The 22,208-nt window shown below is 45.3% G+C and overlaps 1 protein-coding gene across 2 annotated transcripts in view; it reads left to right on the top strand.

Moving 5' to 3' along the window:
- The window catches only part of Dlgap2 (DLG associated protein 2), a 691,629-nt gene that overhangs the window by 568,842 nt on the left and 100,579 nt on the right, over window positions 1-22,208 (top strand). The gene's annotated exons all lie outside the window — the stretch shown is intronic.

Here is a 22,208-nt window from a genome sequence, read left to right as displayed (position 1 = left end):
CACTGGCCACTGTCCTCTGGCCACTCATCAGGAGACTCGAGTGTAGAAGTCTAGGGATTTGTCCAGGGTTATTTATGAGGGAGTGACGTTCCAGGTCTGCGCTAAGAGAGACCATGTGGTATCTTCTAGTACCCATGCTTCTCTGGTGCCCAACTTTTAAACAGCATTCAGTGTATTTGACACATGGTATTGAATCAGGTATTATCTGATTAATAAAAAAAATGTGCTTGGAGCAAATACCGAACCAACATATATGTAATACATGTCTTCTTGTTAAATCAATTTGGCATGTGTCTGTGTGCTGACTGAATTCTCAGTATAAATCTCTCAATGTTTCATCTGAGGCCATTTGTTAATTCAGCTTAAGGCCTTTCTCATAATGGAAACACAAGAATTTTCGCTCCAAGTATGAAACCAAAAAATTAATTTCCTTAGTAAGAAACCAGTTTCCTTAGAAATGAGAATTTGCAGTTTATAATAACTCATACGCTATGTGGACAAACATGAAGCCCAAAATCTGGCTAGGAGCTAAACGGAGAAAGAGTCTCCAGGTTTTGTTAAAGTCTAACAAGAACCAGGAGTCTGTGATGTAAGCTGAACACCAGTTAACCAGCTATAATTAGCACTAATTGGACATTTAACTCATCATCTTTTACAAGTCCCCTGTGACCAGAATCGTCTGACTCAGAGGAAGGGCAGAGACCAGAGGTCTCCTTAGCCTACCTCATCCCTGTCTCCCAGGAGAAGTGGTGGAGGGGACACACAGATCTGAGGTCACCTGCTTACACTGCAGAGATCCCACGCAGAGAAGAACCTGAGCTCAACAGAAACTTTTCAAATAAAGCAATGAAAGCTTTTTAAGTAAGTCATGAATTTTATAACCTGCCACGAGCATCTGACTCAAGGCTTCTTTTGCACAGTCTCTTAAGCCGAGACTCTCCCATGAAATAGCCGCGTTCACCGCAGCAGAGTGAGCAAGCTGAGTGTCGGGACTGTGGAACCGTAGGCACGCCTCAGCAGTGAACACATAGCGTTTCCCTCCGAACTTCTGAAGCTTCTCCAAACTAAAGCCCTGCACAGACCACTGATCCCCAGCCTCCAACCCCATGAGTTGTTCTGTGAGTGCCATGCTGTCATGAGTGAAGCCACAATTTGAAGATTAAAAGCAAGCAGCATAGAAACTGGTCTAGCCAAGAAATTATTTTGATGGTGATTCTGGAATGTGTGAATGAGAATTCATGAATAATCTGTGTGCATGAAGATACGTCATTAAACTCTAGTGCCTTCTGAAGATTCATGCATGCTGGTTTTTATTTAATTATTTTTAACATATTTCAGTAAAAACTCAGAATTCAGGTTCCTAGTATGGCTTCTCATGGGGCTGAATCTGGAGACTGGGGACCTGGAATTCAAACCCTGCTATTCTGCACCTTCTGGGAGGATATGCCTTGACATCTCAGTGACCCAGACCCAACCATGGGGAGATCTGTATGTTTTACCAATATCAGATGGAGACAGGTAGAAACCCATGTCCATCCTCTGACTACCACTGTTTGCCACTGACTTTTCCTAACCTAGCACAAGCCAGTCTCCAAGGGCAGATATTGGTTAGGAAATAATTAGGTAACATTTCTGAACCTAAGTATTAAGGTAACCAAAAGTATAAAATCTCATATAAAGGCAAACTCATCAGATCAACAACAGAGATTCTAAAAGCCAGGAGGGCATGGGATGTTATTTCTTTTTGAGACCTAAAATCTGTAACTGCCAACCTAGATTACTACATCCAGTAAAGCTATTTTCAACTAAAAGGTGGAATAGAGACATTCTATAATGAGCACCAGCTAAAGAACCCATGCCCACTGTGCTAGCACTGCAGAAACTATTTAAAGGAATGCTGTGAAGAAAACAGAAACAACATGAGACTACGGAAAGAATAATGCTTTCTAGAAACCGGAGAAGCAAATGGTCATTGGGAAACACACATTACAAAATGGGGTGTGTGTGTACCAGGAGCTCTAATTGGTCTTAATAATAAAAACTCAAGAGTCAGCTGTCAGGGAGTTAAAGGTACAGGATCAGAGACGCAGAGTGGTGAGCCACTAGAGAGTTCTTACCACTGCCAATGCTCAGCCCAAAGGGGCGATCCTGTCCTCAGACTGCGTCCTCAGACTGACTGAGACTGCCCTGCTCCTCACACTGCACTGAGCTCCTGTCTCCTCCCGCCTTATCTTCCTCTCTCTGCCCAGTTATATCACTCCTGTCTCCACCTCCCTAGTGCCGAGATTAAAGGCATGGGGTCCCAAGGGCTGGGATCACCTTTGGGTGAGCTGTGTTTCTCTTTTAGACTGGATCAACTTCATGTAGCCCGGGGTGGCCTTGAACTCATTGAGATTCGTCTGACCCCCAAGTCCTGAAATTAAAGGTGTGTGCCAGCACTGCCTGGCCTCTAGCAGCTCAGCTCTGCACTCTGATCTTCAGGCAAGCTTTATTTGTTAAAACACAAACAACATATTAGTATGCATGCGTGGTTGTGCATGTGTGCATGTGGGTATGTGTGTGTGCGTGTGTGTACGTATGTGGAAGCCAGAAGTTAATATCGGGTGTCCACCTGTCTTCCTCTCCATGCCTCACTTTTTTTTGTGAGACAGGGCCTTTCAGTGAACCTGGAGCTCATGGTTTCAACTAGACTGGTGGCTGGCCGTCCCCTGTGATTCACCTGTCTCAGACCCTAACATCTGTGCCAGAGTCACAAATGGGTAACACGTGCCTGGATGTCAGGCTGGAGCTGGGGACCCAAGCCCACCTCCTAATGCTTGCACAGCAAGCACTTTTCCCACAAAACCCTCTTCCCAGCCTGGCACAGACCTTTCATAGCAACCACAGATATTAATAATCTCACTTTTCTAATGAAGAGATACAGACTAGCAGCCTGTATTAAAAATCTAGACCACAAAATAAAGAACAGAAGCACCTCCAAACCCAGTCTGACGCCATGATTTCAAAACTACACATGGGCATAAACAAAAAGAAGTATCCTTGTGAACATAGATGCACAATTTAAATAAAATACTATCAAACTGCCAGGCCATGGCAGTGCATGCCTTTAATCCCAGCTCTCAGAAGGTAGAGGCAGGTGCATCTTTGTGAGTTCAAGGTCAACCTAGTCTACAAGAGCTAGTTCCAGGACAGGCCCCAAAGCTACAGAGAAATCCAGTCTCAAAAAAACAAAAAACAACAACAACAACAACAAAAAAAAAACACCTGAATTCAAGAACATTTTTGAAGGCTTTTAATATTTATATTTTTATTTAATTAAAAATAGAGCATTTTAAACATTATACATGGTGATCAAATTGGATTTGTTCCAGGAATGCAAGGGTAATTCTACATATAAACATCAACAAATACAGTATTAAACAGAATCACAGAAAAAAAAATCACACAATCATTCCCATAGATTTCAAAAGAGCCTTTGAAAAAACTTAAGCATCCTTTCATGATAAACACTTAAAAATCTCAGGATAGAATAATGATAATTAAATATTTGCAAAGACTACATTTCATAACCCTGCAGCATATCTTACACTGAATAGGCAGAATAGGAAGCATTTTCCCTAAACTCTGAAGTAGATGAAGTTTGCGCATTGTCTGCTCTCTTCTTCACTGTAGTACTTGAAATACTAGCCACAGTGATGAGGCAAGAAAATAAATAGAATGAAAATAGTGATGAAAGGAGTAAAAGTATCCCTTCTTCAGATGAGATGGTTGTACCCATAAAGGCTCCTCCAGAGACCTTTACATCTGATATTAAAACCCTCAGTTCACTGATTTCAGTGCATCAACAATAAAATGTTTGATGAGAAAGACACCAGGGAAACAATTCTGTTTATAAAAATCCCTCATAGGCACCCCCAAAATACCCTAGGTATGAACCTAGAGACAAGAAGACGTCTATAATGAAAATGTATATAGTGGTGAAGAAATAAATTGAAGAATACATCATAATGTAGGATACTCCCTCGTATTTATGGCTAAGCATAACTAATGTGAAAAATGGCTTGCAACTGAAAACCATCTGTGGATTTAATACACTCCCCATCAAAACTGAACTAAAATTTTTAATTAGTCCTAACCTTCCCATGGAAGCACAAATGACTGAAGAGCCCAAAAAGTCTTAAGGAGACAGAGCCATGCTAGAGATGACACAGTACCCAACTTCAAAATTTAATACAGAAGCAAAGACAACAGCACATGGCACTGCACCAAACATTCTGCTGTTTTGTTATACAGAAACCAAGAAAATAGAATCAAGGACCCATAAGACTGTATGCATATAGTCATCGGGCTTTTTGACAAAGACACCAAAAGCCAAGTGGTGCTGGGCAAATGGAGCCAAATGCAGGAAACTGAGACTACAGCCATGCCTTTTATCCTGTCCTAAATCAGCATGAGGGGCATCAAAGACTTTAATGTAGGACCAAAAACTTTGAAGCTATTAGAAGGAAATACTTCAAACGGTAGACAAATACTCTCTGAATTGAACTCTAGTTCCTTTAGATAAAATAACAACAACAAAAGGACAAGTGGGATCCCATCAAACCAAAAAAAAGCTTTGACAACATAGGAAACACGGTGAGACACAACCTGGATGACCAAAAAAAAGCTTTGACAACACAGGAAACACGGTGAGACACAACCTGGACGTTGGAAACAATCTTTGTCAACCACAAAATATAAAGAACTCAAAAAGTTGAATACAAAAATGAATAATCCAGTCATTAGCAAGAGAAGAAATACAAATGGCCAATCAATATATATATATATATATATATATATATATATATATATATATATATATAAATTGTGTGGCTTTTTCAGCTTTCAAGGAACTGCAGGTCAACGTGACATTACATCCTACCTGTTAGAACGCTTTTATGAGGAAAACAACAGATCTTCCTGAGGAAGTCAGGGAAATGTATCCCTGTGTACTGCTGGTGGGAATATACATGAGTGCAGACATTTTAGAAATCAATATAGACGCCCTTCCAAATTAAAGCTGGAACTGCAGGATGATCCAGCTACGCCAATTCTGGATAAACACCTACAGGAATCAAAGACAGGCAGTAGGGACCTGTGAACACCCCATTAACTGCAGCACGGTTCCTCGTGCCCACAGTGGCTGCAAACACAGAGCCAGCACGTGCAGCCATGTGTGTTTCTGTGTTGTGGTCACCTTAAGGCCCAAGAGCTTCTACGGTAAATGCTTCTGGTCACCCACAGACAATCAAGGGTAAACATTTGGGTTATGGTGTCTGTTCTTGTACACAAGAGATATACCTGGCACCAAATGATGGAGAAGGTATGGGGAGACCCGTGTGATATTAGCAAAGGTCAAATGTGTAGGAAAGCATGGTGAGAAGGCAGACATTTTCTGGAAGGTGGTGAATGACCTCATAGGAGGAGCAAGGACGTAGATGTGGCATTCCTCCATTGTTGAGCAGCTGGACCGTGGCAGGGAGGGAGTGGCCAAGGTATCTTCCATTTAATTGATGGAACAAAAGATGAAGCAAGAGAACCTCTGAGGTTCCCTGAGCAGAGTGAGGAAGGGAGATAGTGCAGTCAACGCAAGCATGCACACTGTGTGTGTATATTAGAAAGTGCACATGGGTACACACAGACATGCAGGCACACACATGAGCGCATACACAAATGTATGTGTGTGAACATACATGTGTGCACACAGCCACTTACATACACAAACACCTGAATGTACGCCTGTACATTCACACATCATACTTGCATGCACAGAAGCATATGTATTCACACATGTTTACAGAGGCACACATGTATGCACATCACACACACACATGCACAGAGGCACACCTATATACACACTAATTTCTTGGCCACTAGTCTTATTCCCATTCTTATCTACCCAGTGCTATAATGGGCTCTTGCATTGACCCCGTCTTTATCATTCAACTAAGGCCTGGGCTTGTTAAAGGGTTCAGTTTCAAGAAGGCAGGAAGACATGTAACTGGCATGCATCAAGAAAGCAGGAAGACATGTAACTGACATGTGTCAGGTTCTATCCTCTTGTCCTAACTGACCCTAATACTAACAGTATTCAAATGATTTTTAAAAAAACACTTTGAGAACATGACCAGAAGTCTCCCCAACCTGTGCCTACCTCAACTTCAGCAGGGAGCCATGTGGCCTGGACAGGAACAGTTAGAGCACTCAGCATAAGGGAAGACAACTGTGGCCACAGAACATCTGTAGAGTGGCCTACAAGGATGAGAGTTAGGCCAGGTGTGTCCATTAGGGCGCATGGTAATAGGGCCTCATAGTGACTTAGCAGTCAAGAGCCTCCTTTTCCTAAAAAGAAGAAAGTGTGACCTTTCACTGAAGGGAGGTTGTGACAGTTTCCACCTCATGCTCACTGCTGAGAGAGCATCCCTGCTGGACACTGGGCAGTGATGGCCATCAGGCTCCTGCCTTTGTTGTTAGGCATCTGAAACCTACAGTCACAGTTGATGAATGATGCTTTCCTCTTGATTTAAAACATAAGACAGCGCGAGATATAAAAGTGTTCTCCACTCTCTCACCCCGCCAGCCAGACCCGCTGCACAGGGGAGCGTTGCTGCATGCCCTTCTGAGTGAACATACTTTGGAGGAGAATGACACCTGCCAGTCTTTCTCCTACAAAGGAGACCATGAGTCGTCTCAGTCCTGTTTGCTGGTGTGGACCCAGCTGGGTCTGACCTTGGGCCAGTTGTTTGCACCCTCCGTCCAGCCGACCATGAGCAGGTCACACCTAGTCTGCAGTTCCATAAAGAGTGTAAGGCTTTCGCCAGACCCAGAGAAAACCAGAGCCTCTCTGCTCTGTGGAATTTGGCAGCCTCTGGGCACTGTTGTGGGGGACCTTGTCTTAGTCAGGATTTCTGTTGCTGTAGTGAAACACCATGACTAAAATGCAGCTCGAGGAGGAAAGGGTTCATTTGGCTTACACTTCCATATCACTGTTCATTATGAAAGGAAGTCAGGACAGGAACCCAAACAGAGTAGGAACCTGGAGGCAGGAGCTGATGCAGAGGCCATGGAGGGTGCTGCTTACTGGCTTGCTCACCATGACTTGCTCAACCTGCTTTCTTCTAGAACCCAGGACCACCTGACCAAGGATGGCAGCACTCACCATGAGCTGGTCCCTCCCCCATCAATCTCTTAATGAAGAAAATTTCTTACAGTTGGATCTCATGGTCACAGTTTCTCAATTGAGGCTCCCTCCTTTCCGATGATTCTAGCTTGTGTTAAGTTGACATAAAACCATTCATCACAGACCTTCTACGATGACAGAAATACTTTTCGCACCTTACAGTCCAGCCACCACCAGCCATGTGTGACTCTTTGCACCAGACACATAGTCCAAATGCCTGAGGAACCGAGTCCTCCATGTTGAAGTTTGTACGGCCCTGATCAAGGGAACACCCGTGAGCACCACACAATGTTACAGCCGCTTCCAGCCATCATTTCAGGACGGAGTACACAGCCAGCTGAGCTTTTGATCAAGGAGAATTCCTGGCCAGCACGTGAGAATTATCTGCCTCGAATGGCCCTTATGGCCACAGCTCCTTAGCTGTATTTGGCTAAGGAGAGGGAACCACCTAGAGCAGTTGTTCCTAAGACAATACCACCTCAAGGAACCTTGTAGCTCCTGGAATAGACATGCCAGTCCCTGACGTAGGGTCACATGGAATGGGATGAATCACCTATTCATGGTCTGTAGATGGGTGGGCGGGCTGATAGCTAGTGTCCTATCTATAGTGCCCTATCAGTGCAGGAACTCTGGTGCCACAGTGCAGAAGGCAGCGAGGCATCTGTGGTATTTGATTTGGATGGAGCCCTCAGGGGAGGCCTTCAAGTCACCAGAACTAGGCAGGGTCATGAGGAAGAAGGGGGGACCTGGGAGCAGACCATACAGTAGATGTGTGAGCAGCCACTGTGGGGGCGGCAGCCTTTGGTATCCCATCATAGAGACATGCCCCCAGCTAAGTTTCATGTGTACACGGTATGCTCCAAAGTGGTTCTCTCTGCTACCTGCAGCCCTGGGGGACAGTAACCTGCTTTGTGGCTTCATCTGTGTCGTCTCAAGCTGCAACCCTGGTGGCAGCACATCCTTTCATGGTGTTTCCTGTGTGACCTCAAGAAAAGAGAACAAAAGAGCCATTTACCTTTGAAAAACCCTCACAGCGACTCTTCTCCAGTCAGATACCTGCCCCATCCAATCGCAAAGCACCCCTCCCAGATCATTCAGGAACACTCTCAGAATGTACCCTGTCTTGAAACACAGAAGCCATATGCATGTGATTACCCCGACTTCCGCAGATGGGCTTGACCAAGACTTGCAAGTATGCTTAGGAATGAGGCCGGAGGTTGATGCCCTGTTGCTTATTAGATCTGGAGTTTGCTTTGAAAGCAAGACCCAGCATTTTGCAGTGTGTCTTTGGAGTTTAAGGAAACGCAGATGGGGGTTAGGGGTCACTCAGTGACTGCTCCAGGCAGCTGAAGGGAACATCTTCCCATCTTGAGTAACAACACAGTATCTAGGTTTCAGTCAAGGCAACTTCATAGGCGATTCTTGAGGTTACGTCTATAGAGAAAGTCATTAAAGCTGGCAGCCTGGCTGGTGCTGGAGTCTGGTGTGTCTCAGGCAGCCCCAGTTGAGACCAGCTGAGGGTATGTCAGCGTTCTGCAGCATGACGTCCCTGCATTAGGCAGCTTGCCTGTACTATTTAGTCTCCCAATCAGGCACGAAATCAAGTTTGCTGATGTGTAGCTCTCACTGGAATGCCTGCTGATCCCAAATTGCATTCTGATCAGAAAGGTCTGCAAATTCCACCCCCCCTAGCCAGGGCCCAGTGTGTTAGTTCCTGGGGTTTTCTGTGGTTTTTGCCTTCCCTGTCTATTCTCTGGCTGTGGCAGACCACGTATGATTGTATCGTATGAAGGGGGAAAGCTAGGCTATGTTTAGATCGTGCCTGTGTGGCCTGCGGACAGTTGGAGTTTGAATTCACAGCAAGTGGTGAGGGTGACAGCCTCTTCCACAGAAAGAAATGGAACCTAAATGGTCACATGGCTCTCATGCCCAGCAGCTGTGGTTTGGACCCAGGCCTCCTGGCTCCATTGGCACTTTCAGCAGAACTGGTAAACTCTGGTTCTCCCGGCCATCTGCTACAGTTATTATGTTATTGGGTCTTTGGTACTTGTTTGTGTTCGCTTCTGAAAACTGTCACCATGATACATAAATTTAGAGTTGTCCTGACAATCAAATCAGACCAGTCCCAGGGAATTCTATTCTAATCGGTTTTGGCTACTAGAAATAATTTTAATTAATCAGTGTTTTAGTTGAACATTGTAGTGTGACTTTCCCTGGGGTGACATGAGCCAATGTTTCCTCACCCCACATAGCGCACCAACAGACAAAATAAGCAATTCCACAAAGGTTCAGGTTGGTGAACCACTAGGTTTATTGGGGTTACCACAAAAACATAGATCTCTCAACAGCAGCTACATGACCAAAAAGCTCACTCCAACCTGTATAATTAATCATAAAAGCTTCATCCTGGCATCTCTCTTCATGATATGCTGACATCTTCACAGTACTTATGCTTATATACCCTTGAGGAGGGAGTAGCCTTGTGAATTTGGTGTGTTTCAGGAACTTCCTGAGACTTGTGGATTGTATATATCCTAAGTCTTTCATATCATATTTTATTAATTCTTTGAAATTTTATATATGCATACAATGTATTTTAATCATATTCAGTTTCCACTGCTTCTCCTAATTCCTTCAGAATCCCTCCCACTTCAACTGGATACCCTCTTTTTTTATATCCCACTCAGTCGTTTGTGCCGCTTATATACAAATGGGTGTGGGGATCATCTGCTGGAACATGGTTGACCTACCGTAGGTCACGTCCCTGTAAAATTGACTATCCCGCCTGAAGCAGTCATCAACTGTCAATTAAAATCTCCGTAGCTAGGGGTTAGAACTCATGAGCCCTCTCTCCCTCCATCCTGGGATGCTGACTGGCTTGATATTGTGTAGGTCTTATGCAGACAATCATATTTGGTATGAGTTCATGAGAGCATCAGTCCCGTGGTACCCTGATGATACTGTTTTCTTACCCCATCCCAGCCATACCATCACATCCTCCTCCTTCAAAGATGGAATGTTTCCATTCAGAGGACATTGTGCCATAACAATATATTTGCATCCATGTTTCTGTACATACATCTGAAAACCAAAAGGTCATAGTGAGCAGACTTGTTTACATAGAAATCTTTACAAAATATCAGGGTAGGAACTATGTACTATTCCATACAGTGGCTTGAGCTTTTCTCTCCACCTGAATTTTGGGATTTTGTAAAATAAGAAGTTCACCTGATTTCTGGAACAGCCTTGCAGGCCTGAGATGGGGATTCTGGAATCACGGTTGGACCTGTGAGAAGACAAGTTGAAGACTCTTTTTTTCCATTCAGCATTTGCTCTCCCCTTAAACAAGAACTGTTGCTTGGGAGCCCACATGGGTACCTCATGTCCCGGGGAAGGACCCACTCAACTTCTTCCTCTCCCTGGGTCCATGCTTCTTCACTCCTCTTTCTCCTCCAGGCAGAGTCAATGTCCTGGACCATGAAAATAATGCCAGTGGGCTCATATGAACCAGGCTTCCGCACATAGCTGTCCACCTGAGAAGTCAGGGCCCTCATCCAGAGAGGGCAGAGGAGTTCTAGCATCTCCCTAGCTCCAGCTTGGACATACATTTTACACACAGATGAGAATGGTACTGGAAGAGTCAGCCTCTTCCTTTGGAAATGGGTGGGAGGGGAACCCAGAGCCTACAGCAAATCCCTGGAGTCTAGGGTAGAGTATTAGCATCCTATACCATTTCAGCCTATAAAAGACAGTATCTCTGCTGCCCACAGAGCAACTTCCAGACTGGGCATGATGAAGAGACCGACCGTAGCCTCCTCCTGACCCTGCAGTGAGGACAATCTCCCTGGGATTGCTGGGGTCAGATGCATACTGTGTTTGGTCATCATAATTGATGAACATATTTCATAATCACAAAGGGAGCTCTTCTGTCAGATCTCTGCATCTGTGACTTCACCAGTCACCATGGGAAGAATCATTCCCTATGGTCAGGCAGAATGAGCAAGCAGTAAGGTAAGGGGAAGATTCCATGATGGCACTCCTGGACATGGCTTTTGAAGTATGAAAGGGGACATGGCAGCATGAGAACACTATGGCAGATAAAGGTCCACCCCAGATGTTGGCCCTCGTCCCCCAGCTGACAAACATGCCAGGCAACATGCAGAGGGGGATCAAGTGGCAACAGGAAACCAGATCACTAAGGTGTTGAGTGTACAATGAGATTTTCCATGTCTACAGCAGTGGGTATATGTCATCAGCAGCCATTTGGATGGCCAGAAAAGTCCGAAGAATCCATAGCCTGGGCTCAGGAAGTGTGATGCTTCTTAGCCAACTGGTGAGTTTAAAGGCTTACTTACAGGAGTATGGGTGACTCGGGCATCTGAAACATGCAGAGCCCCACCTCAACATGGGTGATGACTCAGGAAAACTGCGTGTCTAGAATCCTCAAACCCAGTCAGCCTCTGATCTTGTAGGATACTTTATGACCTCTGAAGACCACAAACAGCTGGAACCTCGGGTACAGGTCTGATGCCACACCCCCACTTCTGTGACAGAATGTGAAAGGCTTGTTGTTATGAGTATCTATATAAGTAGAGACAGCTCTTCCTATTGCAAGGTGAACAGCCAGTGTTGTATCCAGAGGACAAGTGTCCACAACAGGAGAGAGAAGGCAAAGCTGCTTCTCATCCCAACACTGTTCTTACCAGCTTCCAGATCCCGCCACTGTTCCCGCCATAATAACAGGAAGAACCCCGCTTTCATTCCCGTGACTGAGGGAGGCCGCTGAGTGAAAATGAGCAGCTGTCTCCCTACATCACCACTTCCACAATCCTTCCACGTTGCATGTAACTGTCACGAGATCCAACCATCTGCAGCTCTGACAATCTCTGAGCTGAACATCTCTGCAACCTCAAAGGGACCCTGATAGTCCCTGCTTATGTGAATGCTCTGTGCTCTTTGCCTACCTTCAGAATTCATTCGTTGAGCTTTTTCTTCGCAGTTCCTCAGCGGCTTTCCAGAGAGTTGGGATTTTGTGGGTGATCTGAGAAGCAAACTGCTCCATCTGTTTGCCATTTGCCTTCCACTCTGAACCCTGCCCAGGAAAAGCGTTTTTAATGTACTTGGGTTTATTGGTCTTTTTTACAGAGCTCTTAGATCCTGACTCACTGTTAGTCCTCACCCCTCAGTGGTGCTAAAGGGGTTCACTGTTTACTACTACAGCTGTGAAACTTCCCTTTTACGTGGGACCTTTGGAAGTCTGAAGAGCAAGTGTACCTTAGGACAGGGTCGAGGATTCAAGCCTGTGACATAGTGTAGTTGTAGGTGGACTTTTCTTTCCCTCCCACCAGTTCCCAAATAACCGACACAGAAACTCAATATCAATTATAAAGGCTTAGCCAATAACTCAAGGTTATTTCTAACTAGTTCTTACAACTTAAAGTAGTCCATTTTTATTAATCTACGGTCTGCCATGTGGCGTTACCTCTCTTGTCGTGCACCTCCTGTTTCCTCTCCATGTCTCTCTGGCGACTCCTCTGACTCAGCCCTTCTTCCCAGTGTCCTTTAGTCTGTTTTTCCTGCCTAACTTTATCTTGTCCAGCTATTGGCCAGTCAGCTTCTTTATTAAGCCAATCACAGTGTAATTTAAACGATGTACAGAAGGATTTATTCTACAGCAGGAAGTTAATCGCTTTCTATTTTGCTTTGATTGGATGTAGATTGTGGAGGTATATTTTTGTTATAGCTGGGAGAATAGCAAGATGTTTTCCACATTTTTTCAAACATGGCAGTTGCCTTCCGACACTAGCCGCAATTACTGCTGCCCACTTTTAGTGACGAGCACAGTGTGCTGAGGTGACACAGGGAAAGGTCCTGATGCTGCTTATGGGTAGGACCATGTTGTAACCAGTTGTAATTGTCAACTTGACACAGTATTTAATAGACCAGGAAGAGAATCTCAAGCAGGATCATCTAGATCAGATTGGCCTTTGTGCATAACTATGGCAGGTTGTCTCGATGACATTTATTAATGTGAGAAGATCCACTGTGGGTGGCACCTTCCCTAGGCAAGAGATTCTGGACTGTATAGAGTGTTGAGCACAGAAAAGTGTGCATCCATTCATTTCTCTCTGCTCTTTCTGTTGAGTTGCTGCCTTCACTTCTGTGCTACAGTGGACCAGAGCCTAGAATTATGAGCTGACACAGACCACGTATCCCAACACTCAGCTTTGTCATGGTATTTTATAACAGCAACAGAAATAAAACTAGAATTTGTGGCCTCTCCTAAGACTTCGGGAATTCCCAAACACAACCACAAGTGTCTAATAGAAATAGCATCCATCTTAAAAAACCGTACTCTAAGGGTAATGTTGGATGTGTTCCTCAATTCAGCCTCTATGTGATTAATTTGTCTGAGCCTCATCACACAAAACAAAATGTCCCAAGCTATCTATGTGACATCATGTCACTGGCTTTTCTGTATGTTTCTTTCTTCATCTACAACACAGATTTATGCTGGCTGACCCAGGTTCAGCTTATTAGTTGGTTTGGTTTTTTTTTAATACTAGTGACACATTTGTTCCATTTAATCCAGTGTCACTCACTCAGTTACTACCAACAAAGGGTAACCCAGCATCACTGTCACTTGTGTGATGGGAAGTGTCAGTGTCCAGTCTAGGGTGGAAAGTATGTGAACTGGCTTGAACTTAAAGAAAGACAGACAGATATCAGTGAGCCTTAAGTCTGAGCCTATGGAAATTTCCAGGAATCCACAAGGATGAACCCAGCTAAGATACCTAGCTACAGTGAAGAGGTTGTCTGAACTGACCATCCCATGTAATCAGATTGGTGACTACCCTGCCATCATGGAGCCTTCATCCAGTAACTGGTGGAACCAGATACCCAGATCCACAACCAAACACCAGGCCAAGCTCTCGGAGTCCAATTGAAGAGATGAAGGAGGAAACATCTGAACAGGGGGGGCTCAAGATCATTCATTACAGGGAAACCCAGAGACAACTGACATGAGCTCTTGGGAACTCAAGGACTCTAGAAAGACAGGTAGGGAATTTGCATGGGCTCGAACTAGGCCCTCTGCATCTGGGCAACAATTGTGTGGCTTTGTCTGTTGTGGGACCCCTGGTAGTGGGGCCAGAATTCATTCCTGGTGCATAAGCTGGCTTTTTGGAGCCCATTCCCTATGGTGGAATGCCTTGCTTAGCCACGATGCAGCAGGGAGGAGCTTGATCCTGCCTCAACTTAATGTGCCATGCTTTGTTGACTTCCCATGGGAGGCCTTACCCTTCTGAGGTGTGGATGTGGGTGGGGGAGCAGAAGGAGGGAAAAGGGTGAACTGTGGTATATAAAATGCATAATAATAGTAAGTCTGAGTCTATGGTTTTAAATATTTTCAGAAGCATCCAGGAGACTGTGTGCAGTAAACATGAATTTCCAGGGAATTTTCTGAATAACATCATTGCTTTAACCATGAAAAGCATTGCCTCTCAAGAGGAGGGGCTCAGTGGCAGCCTGGCTATACTCCCGCTTACCTCCTCCCCTGTGTGTGACCACTCTTGCATGCTGCTGCTCTGCGGAAGCTCTGCTTCCTCCCTGTGGCTCCTCACCTACAGGACACATTCCCAGACACCTGCCAGATTCCTTCCCAAAGTCCTCTTGTCCCATCTTGGTGGAGTGTAAGTGTATTCCAACAGGGAACTGTGAGCCTAGAACACTGTTAGCTCACAGCCTGGGCCTAGAGTGTGGGGATTAGGAAACAGTTCCCATGAGAGCCCAGCAACATGGATTAGGGAGAGCGTCAAGGAGAGATAGGTACTCCAGCCCTCATCAGCACAAGGTTCTCTTGCCAGCAAAGATAACAGCAGCACGGAGCATCAGAGACAAAAGCGCAGAGTAAGAGCCAAGCCAGGACTCCCCTCTCCGTACTCAGCCGGCGGCAGCAGTGCCATGCTGCCTGCTGCACCCTGATACCATGTGCACAGCAAACATTTTCTTATTAAATTCATTTCATGTGCATGTGTGAACTGCACTCTTCCCTGTATCTTTGGATTCTGAGACCCCAGGATGATAGGGAAGTTGGGATTGGTCCACGGCGGGGCTTTGAAAGTGGGGTGATTGGTTTGTGTCTGAAAACTGCTAGGAATTGGCCCCCTGTTGCAAGATGCACCTTCAGGGTGGGGCCCAAAGGGCTAAACTTGCACTGGTTGTTGTGCTGTGAGCATGCAAGAGCAACAGATGCTTGGCTTGCACCGTGTGAAAATTTGGGCTCTTGGAGCAGACACTGTAAGTTCCAGTATAAAACCATGGCAATCGCAGGAAAATGCTAACCAACCACCCAGGAACTGGCATATGCTATGTCTATCTTTGTGTTTCTAGCCTGGTAAATATTTCATAAATGATAATGCTGGGATAGCAGCTTCTTCCTCTCTTTGTTCCGGTGTTTTCCTAGGACAAGTTGAATGGATCTGTTCTGAAAAATATCCTTCATTCCTATAGCTCTATAATATATTGGAGAGGTTGGAATCTGTTCACTTATTTGAAATTTATATCATCTTGGTGTCTATAAGACACCCTTTTTTGTTTACTATTTCTTAAGAAAATGCTTTATTCCAATGCATGCCTGTGTGTGTGCATGCCTGTGTGTGCGTGTGTGCATGCCTGTGTGCGTGTGTGCATGCCTATGTGTGCGTGTGTGCATGCCTGTGTGTGTGAACATGGGTATGTATACATGTGGATGTACATGAATATGTATGTGCGTGCATAAGCATATGTGTGCAGGTCAAAGAGAGACCAGTTTCAGGCATCTTCCTGGATCACTCTCCCTGTGGTTTTGAGACAAGGTCTCTCACTGAATGTGGAGCTTGGCAATTTGCTAGACTTGCTGACCACTGAGCACGAGGAATCTGCCTGTCTCTACCATGCCAGCACTGTGGTGACAGATGTTTGGTTTGTCGCCGTTATGTGGGTGCTGGGGCTCTGAATTTAGGCCCTTGGCCCTTACACCTTTATTTCCATAGACACTTTAAACAGTAACGACAGTGTTAAGAAGCTTTCCTTCTTTGTATTGTCGTGTTCTCTAAGAGGACTCTGTTTGACTTTGAAACCATATTCTTTCTGGCCACATCTCTGGGCTTAGTGTGATTTTGTGTTTCTCTGTTCCCACTGACTATAGAAAAAGGAAGGCTGAGAGCTGCCTGCAAGTCTTGCCTGAGGTTCTGGAGCACAGCCCAACCTTCCTTCTCTTTCTCGTTATAAAAAGATTTCAGTATTTTACCTTACCTTCCCATTAATGCGTGTAACATCAGATTAACTTTCCTGGCCACGATGGCAGTGTACAAACAAGTTAGCAGCACGAAATTGGCTCCCGATGCTATAGAAACGCTCTCTGCAAAGTGATTTGTTTCATTGAAGAGTGTTTTTTTCTTCTTTCTTTCTTTTTAAACATAGAGTAACTGTAATTGCCTTGCCAAAGGGTATGAACACTTTACAACATCTCAGATTTTTGCCTCATTTATTTCCTAGGCCACACTCATTTATAAATGCCCTTAAGTAACAAGAGAGCCCTGCTCTGCCACACAGTGACCTCAGAGCACGCTTTAATTCTCAATGTCTCTGTTTGACTCTAAGAAATATTTCAACTTCAGTTTATAGCCGATTTTTTTAAGTGGGTGGACTGGAAAGGATGTCTCGTGGCAGACCTCTCTGATGTCTACATTCAGATCCCTGCGAGAATCTTCAAGGCTTCTGTCTCCCTGACTGACTCTTTGTAGACTGGACCACAAGTCCCATTCAGACACTGTGGACATCTTTTTATGTGTGGCGGGCTGCATTATCTCCAACCCCTCAGCCTGAGGAGCACCTACCATCCTGGGGTGCAGTGAGTGTGTGCCTCTCAACCTGTCCTCTACCCGAGTTATTTTCAGGTGGAGTGTTGGCATTCGCAGGCCTGACCTGTGCGTTCCCAAATGCGGTGCCCTCTCCCGAACAAGGTACCTGTGTTAGAACGCTTTAGGTCCAGTGAGGGGGCCCAGTGAGCAGAAACGCCTTCTGTACAACACTGACTTCCCTGAGATCAATGGGGAAGTAGAGAACCAGCTCCTACAAGTTGCCCTCTGACCTCCACACACACACTGTGGCGTGTGTGCACAAGTGTTTGTGTGTGTGTGTGTGTGTGTGTGTGTGTGTCTTGTGCCGTATGTGTGTACTGCATGCAGAGGGTGGTCAGCTGCCATACAGGTGTTGGTAATTGATCCCATTGCTCTGAACCATTGAGTCATCTCTGCAGTCACACTGTGGCACATGTGGACCTGCACACACACACACACACACACACACACACACACACACGATGCTAATAAATAAAATGAAAAAAATTAAAGTCACAAATAACAAAACTAAGATTAGGGCATGAATATACACTAATGTCCTACAGTTAGTTTAGTGAGAGAATATGTGGTTGCTAAGATGGAACTCTGTATTTCTCAACAGAAAGTTACCATCATCCCGCTACTTCCCAGATGAATAATGTTAGCGTCCATTCACACTGTTTACACCAAAGACTGTGGTGTGTGTCTGTTATAGTAAAGCTTAAATTTTAGGTTCTAAAAATAAGGAAGTCAGGGCGTCACCACTTTGTGAGTTGTATTTCTGAATTCTATTTGCTTGTGAGACAACCTTCAAGGGCAGCTATCTTAGCGGAAACCCTCTTTGACTGTTGGAGTCTGGAGCATGCATTCCAGGATCAACCCATTGCTGAAATGTGGATAATCCCCTAGCCCAAATAAGCATTAAGAGAGAAGGCTGGTGGGTTAAAGTGAGGAAGCCTCTGATTTGTATTAAAAGGAATCCAGACAGGAGAAATAGTTTACAGAACAATTATCATTGCCTTTGTGACGCTGATGTTCGTTCCATTTCTGGGTAGACTCATCTAGCGCAAAAAGTAAACCCTGGCCTTTGGGCCTCGAGAATAATGAGACGAGGTTTTACAGCAAACAGTAATTCTCCTCTATGCTTTGGAAGCCTTTGTTTTTTAATGTTACAGTAAGGCGTTGTTTAAAGGCTGTTTATTAAGCCCATAAATAAGATGTCATTTGGTAATTAAGTGCATTATATTGCAAATGTGCTCACGATTCCTCTCAGTAGAAAACACCAATGCAGTTTGGAGAGAGAGCTAAAAGGCTGGACACCTGAGCTCAGACTCTCTACTCCCAGGACTCACTTTGCGTTACCTGGAGACATCTAGGGACAGGTGTCTTTTTGTATTGTGGTTTTGATGTATGGATCAATTGAGACTTTTGTTTCTAAAGATATTTGTATATCTGACAAATCATTGATGCTGCTGTTGAATCTGCTGATCAGAGAACCAAGAAGAATCACTCCTCTGTGTGTGTGTGTGTGTGTGTGTGTGTGTGTGTGTATGTGTATGAATTTGTATGTGTGTATATATGTGTGTGTGTATGTGTGTATATGTGTGTGTGCAAGCACATGGACATACTGATAATGAAAAGAGTTAATGAAATCCTAAATAGCAGCTTGAGGCTGTGGAGGAATAGATAGGATGGGTTGGGGTAAATTTGGGTTATTTTAGGGCATTCAATACATTACCCTTGACGTGAGTATCTCAGCCTTAAGCATGATGTTTAAGCATAGAGCTGTGAATGGCACTTGCAAGGTACCATGTATGGGCTGAGGAGAGGGTCACGTGTGACAGTGGCAGCCCCTAGGAACACTCTTTCGAGAAATGTTGTGAAGAACAGCCCTAACCTTATTGCTCCCACCTGTTTCTGTCTTCATATATGTATTCTTTGCTCTCCCCATTTTCCTAAGTTACCACTTTCTTTCTCCTACATTTATCTCCATTCCAGTCAGACACCTCCCCTGACACAGCTACATCAATCCCCTTACAAGTTCCCCTTGTAGGTGGTATCAGACAAGCTCAATAGGACCTATGAAGGTAATTTTAAAGGAAAGATGACCACAGTGTCTTTATGTGCTTTGTGTGGTCCTGATATGGTCTAAAGCATCTGCTAAGTTTGTTTATCTGTTGTTTATACTAACCCTGGAGGTGCATATGCGGACTACCTGCATTTTACCTGTGGAAGGGGGACATTTCTAACCAAACGAGGTACAGGACTCCTCGTATTCCTTCCTATTTGGTAATCTCCACCATAGGAGTAGGGGACGTGCCTCTCCTCTTTTTCTTTAAAATTTAGGTTTCTTAGATTTCTTTCGTGTGTGTGTGTGTGTGTGTGTGTGTGTGTGTGTGTGTGTGTGTAGGCCAGGGGCCAACATTGGGTGTCTTTATCTACTCTGCTCCACCTTACTATTTGAAACAGGGTCTTTCCCTCAACCTAGCTCAGAGGGTCTGCCTGTCCCCATCCCCTGTTCCTGTCCCCTGCCCAGCACTGGGGCTACAGGCCAGTACAGCCACACCTAGCTGTGTGAATGGGTACAGGGGATCTGAACTCAGGTCCTCACACTTGCACAGGTAGCACTTTGCCCACCCCATCTCTCCAGGTCCTAGGGAAACATCTTTGACAGCTCCTTTGGGTGTGTGGTGTCTTCACGCCAGTACAACATGAGTGGACCACAAGGGTCACATAGCTGTTTCCTTCCGTGCTCTTTGATCTGCACTGGACTTTGTTCCCGTGTCTCCAGAGAGATAGGCCAATCCTGAGGAGTTGGGGGACAAGTCAACTGAGCAGGTGCTCCAGGGGAAACTGAGGAAGATTGATGACATTAGCGGAAGGTGGGAGCAGCAGAGAAAGGGTTGGTGCTATGACCGTTACCGACCAACGCAACCTCACAATCGCCACTTCCAGATGACATTTCTGAGAAATGTTGGTAAGTTACGAGTTGGTGGAAGAGCTTCCTGTCTTTACCTTTCATTTCCTCAACTTATGACAAGGTCAGCTGTGCCCTGGAGGAAGTCAGGCAGACGTCCCAGGGAAGTTCACAGCACACACCCAGGGCACAGAAATGTGATTTTCGTGAAACTGATAACAGACTTATAGATGAACCCTTGCTCTCACCAGTCCTGCTACTGTAAGAGATTCATTTACGTTCTGTTTGTGATGTGCAGAAACACGGTGTGCTGTTGAATGACACCTCTAATTGCTGTTTTCTCTAATAACAAAATGCTGCTATGAATAGCTGGAGATTAAGCAGCTCAGATGATTCGTACACCCGGTGCTTGTTATCCTCATCTTCACAAAAAGAAAGATACAGCTCCTAAGACTTTATTACCTGTTACGTAGACTCCTGAAAACCTAGAGTGTGTGTCCCCTCCCTAGGCTCTCCAGAGATGCTGTCACCCGCAGCCCCTCACCACCTCACTTGTTACTGGGAGAGTGATGGAAGGTGATGGGGGACTCCACGCCTACACCAGGAGATTCAGATCCGTGCCGTGGAAACGAGACGACGCTGCAGACATGTCAAATTTAATTATTCCCGCTAATTTTTATCTCTCACGCAGTTCTTCGATGTGGCCCCATTTCTAGCATAGCTGTGGGGCTGAACATTGGGCTGAAATAGGACCTGTGATTGGAGCTCCGATGGGCTTGCTTTTAAGGTTAAAAGAGATTGGCACTGTATTAAATTGCATGATAATAGAAAAATAAAGCAAAAGATAAAAGGACAGCAACGCTGGGGCGTGGTTAGGTCTGGGTTGCAGAGTGCCATCTTGCAACTTATCCACTAACTACCTGTTGGGTTTTTTTTTAAAACCTTCCTCTGAGTTATAGTAAGTGTGATGTTTTTTAATGGCTCCTACCTGAGACATCGGTGCTATTGCTGGGCCCTGGCTGGAAGAAGGAGGACCCTTAGAGGCACTTCAGCCATTCCAGTACCAAGGGGACACCTCAGGCCACCACCCAGGAAGCCTTCTTTGGAGCTCAGTTACCCCTGAGTAGGGGACCACTTGCCATGCAAAGAGAAGGCCTCTTTGTCCCCATTCCCAGTTCTGCAGCCATCTGCTGGGGTTCTTCCAGGAACACTGGCGTCTGCTTTGATGGCAGCCCTTCATGTCCCAATGCCTTAGACTTGACACTCAGGCCTTTGTCCTTGTCCCTCGTTTCTGTGTCTGAGCTGGTCGGGACAGTTGCACTCTGGAACTGACATGGGGGATTTTTATGCTTAGGCATTAGAGTGGCTACTTAGCCAAGTTCTTCCAGGCATTTCCATTTTTCCCCCAGCCATGAGGGGAGCAGCTGGGATGTACAAAGGAAGAACCACTTCCGCCTTCTCTCTCTTTGGGGTTCATGTGCCTGTGGTTAGGGCTCTGCCTAGGTGGGAATGATCAAGCTAGGATTTCCAGCTTCGGCGGTGTTGTGGCAGAAGAGCCAGTGAAGAGACAAGGGGCTAGCCATGGAGACAACGTATGTGGGCTGGGTACCAGGTGACAAAGTGAGGTCCAGTCTGAGACAGACACATGAGAGTCCCCTTCCTGTCTGAGCATCCAGCAAAGTGGAGTTGACTGCCCCCACAAACACAGTCATCACAGAGAGAGAGGTTCCAGCCTGGGGGTCAGAAGGTGGAAAGAGCTCACAGTGACATTCTAGGAGTAGCAGGCAGCCCGCCATTGTCAGAGTGCACACTTTTCAGGCTCCTGAGTTCATGTAAGAAAGAGCCTGGGACAAAGATCAGTGAGGAAAACATGTAGGAAGAAGGCTTTTCATGGTGTTCAGGAAGACAGTCTGGGAGGTGGAATGTAGAGGTACCCAGTGGTCCCCAGCTGTGTCCCTTGTACAGCAGAATCCAGGAGAAGAACCGAGGCCTGGTGATCTCCCGATCTGGCCTCTCTATCCGTGACCCTAAACTGTAGGGAGTTAGGGCTGAGAAACCTGCCTCCGCGGCCTATCTTTCTAATAGCATGTGGCATTAAACAATTATTTCATGATTAATTTATTAGTTCTAATACATTACTTCACCAGGCAGTGTTACTAATTAAACATCAGATGTTACTTTTCAAGTGTTT

Source organism: Microtus oregoni, unplaced genomic scaffold (genome assembly GCF_018167655.1).
Source record: "Microtus oregoni isolate MIOR12 unplaced genomic scaffold, Mior012 000024F_ref0000369, whole genome shotgun sequence".
NCBI lineage: Eukaryota > Metazoa > Chordata > Mammalia > Rodentia > Cricetidae > Microtus > Microtus oregoni.
This window is presented reverse-complemented; position numbering and strand designations above follow the sequence as displayed.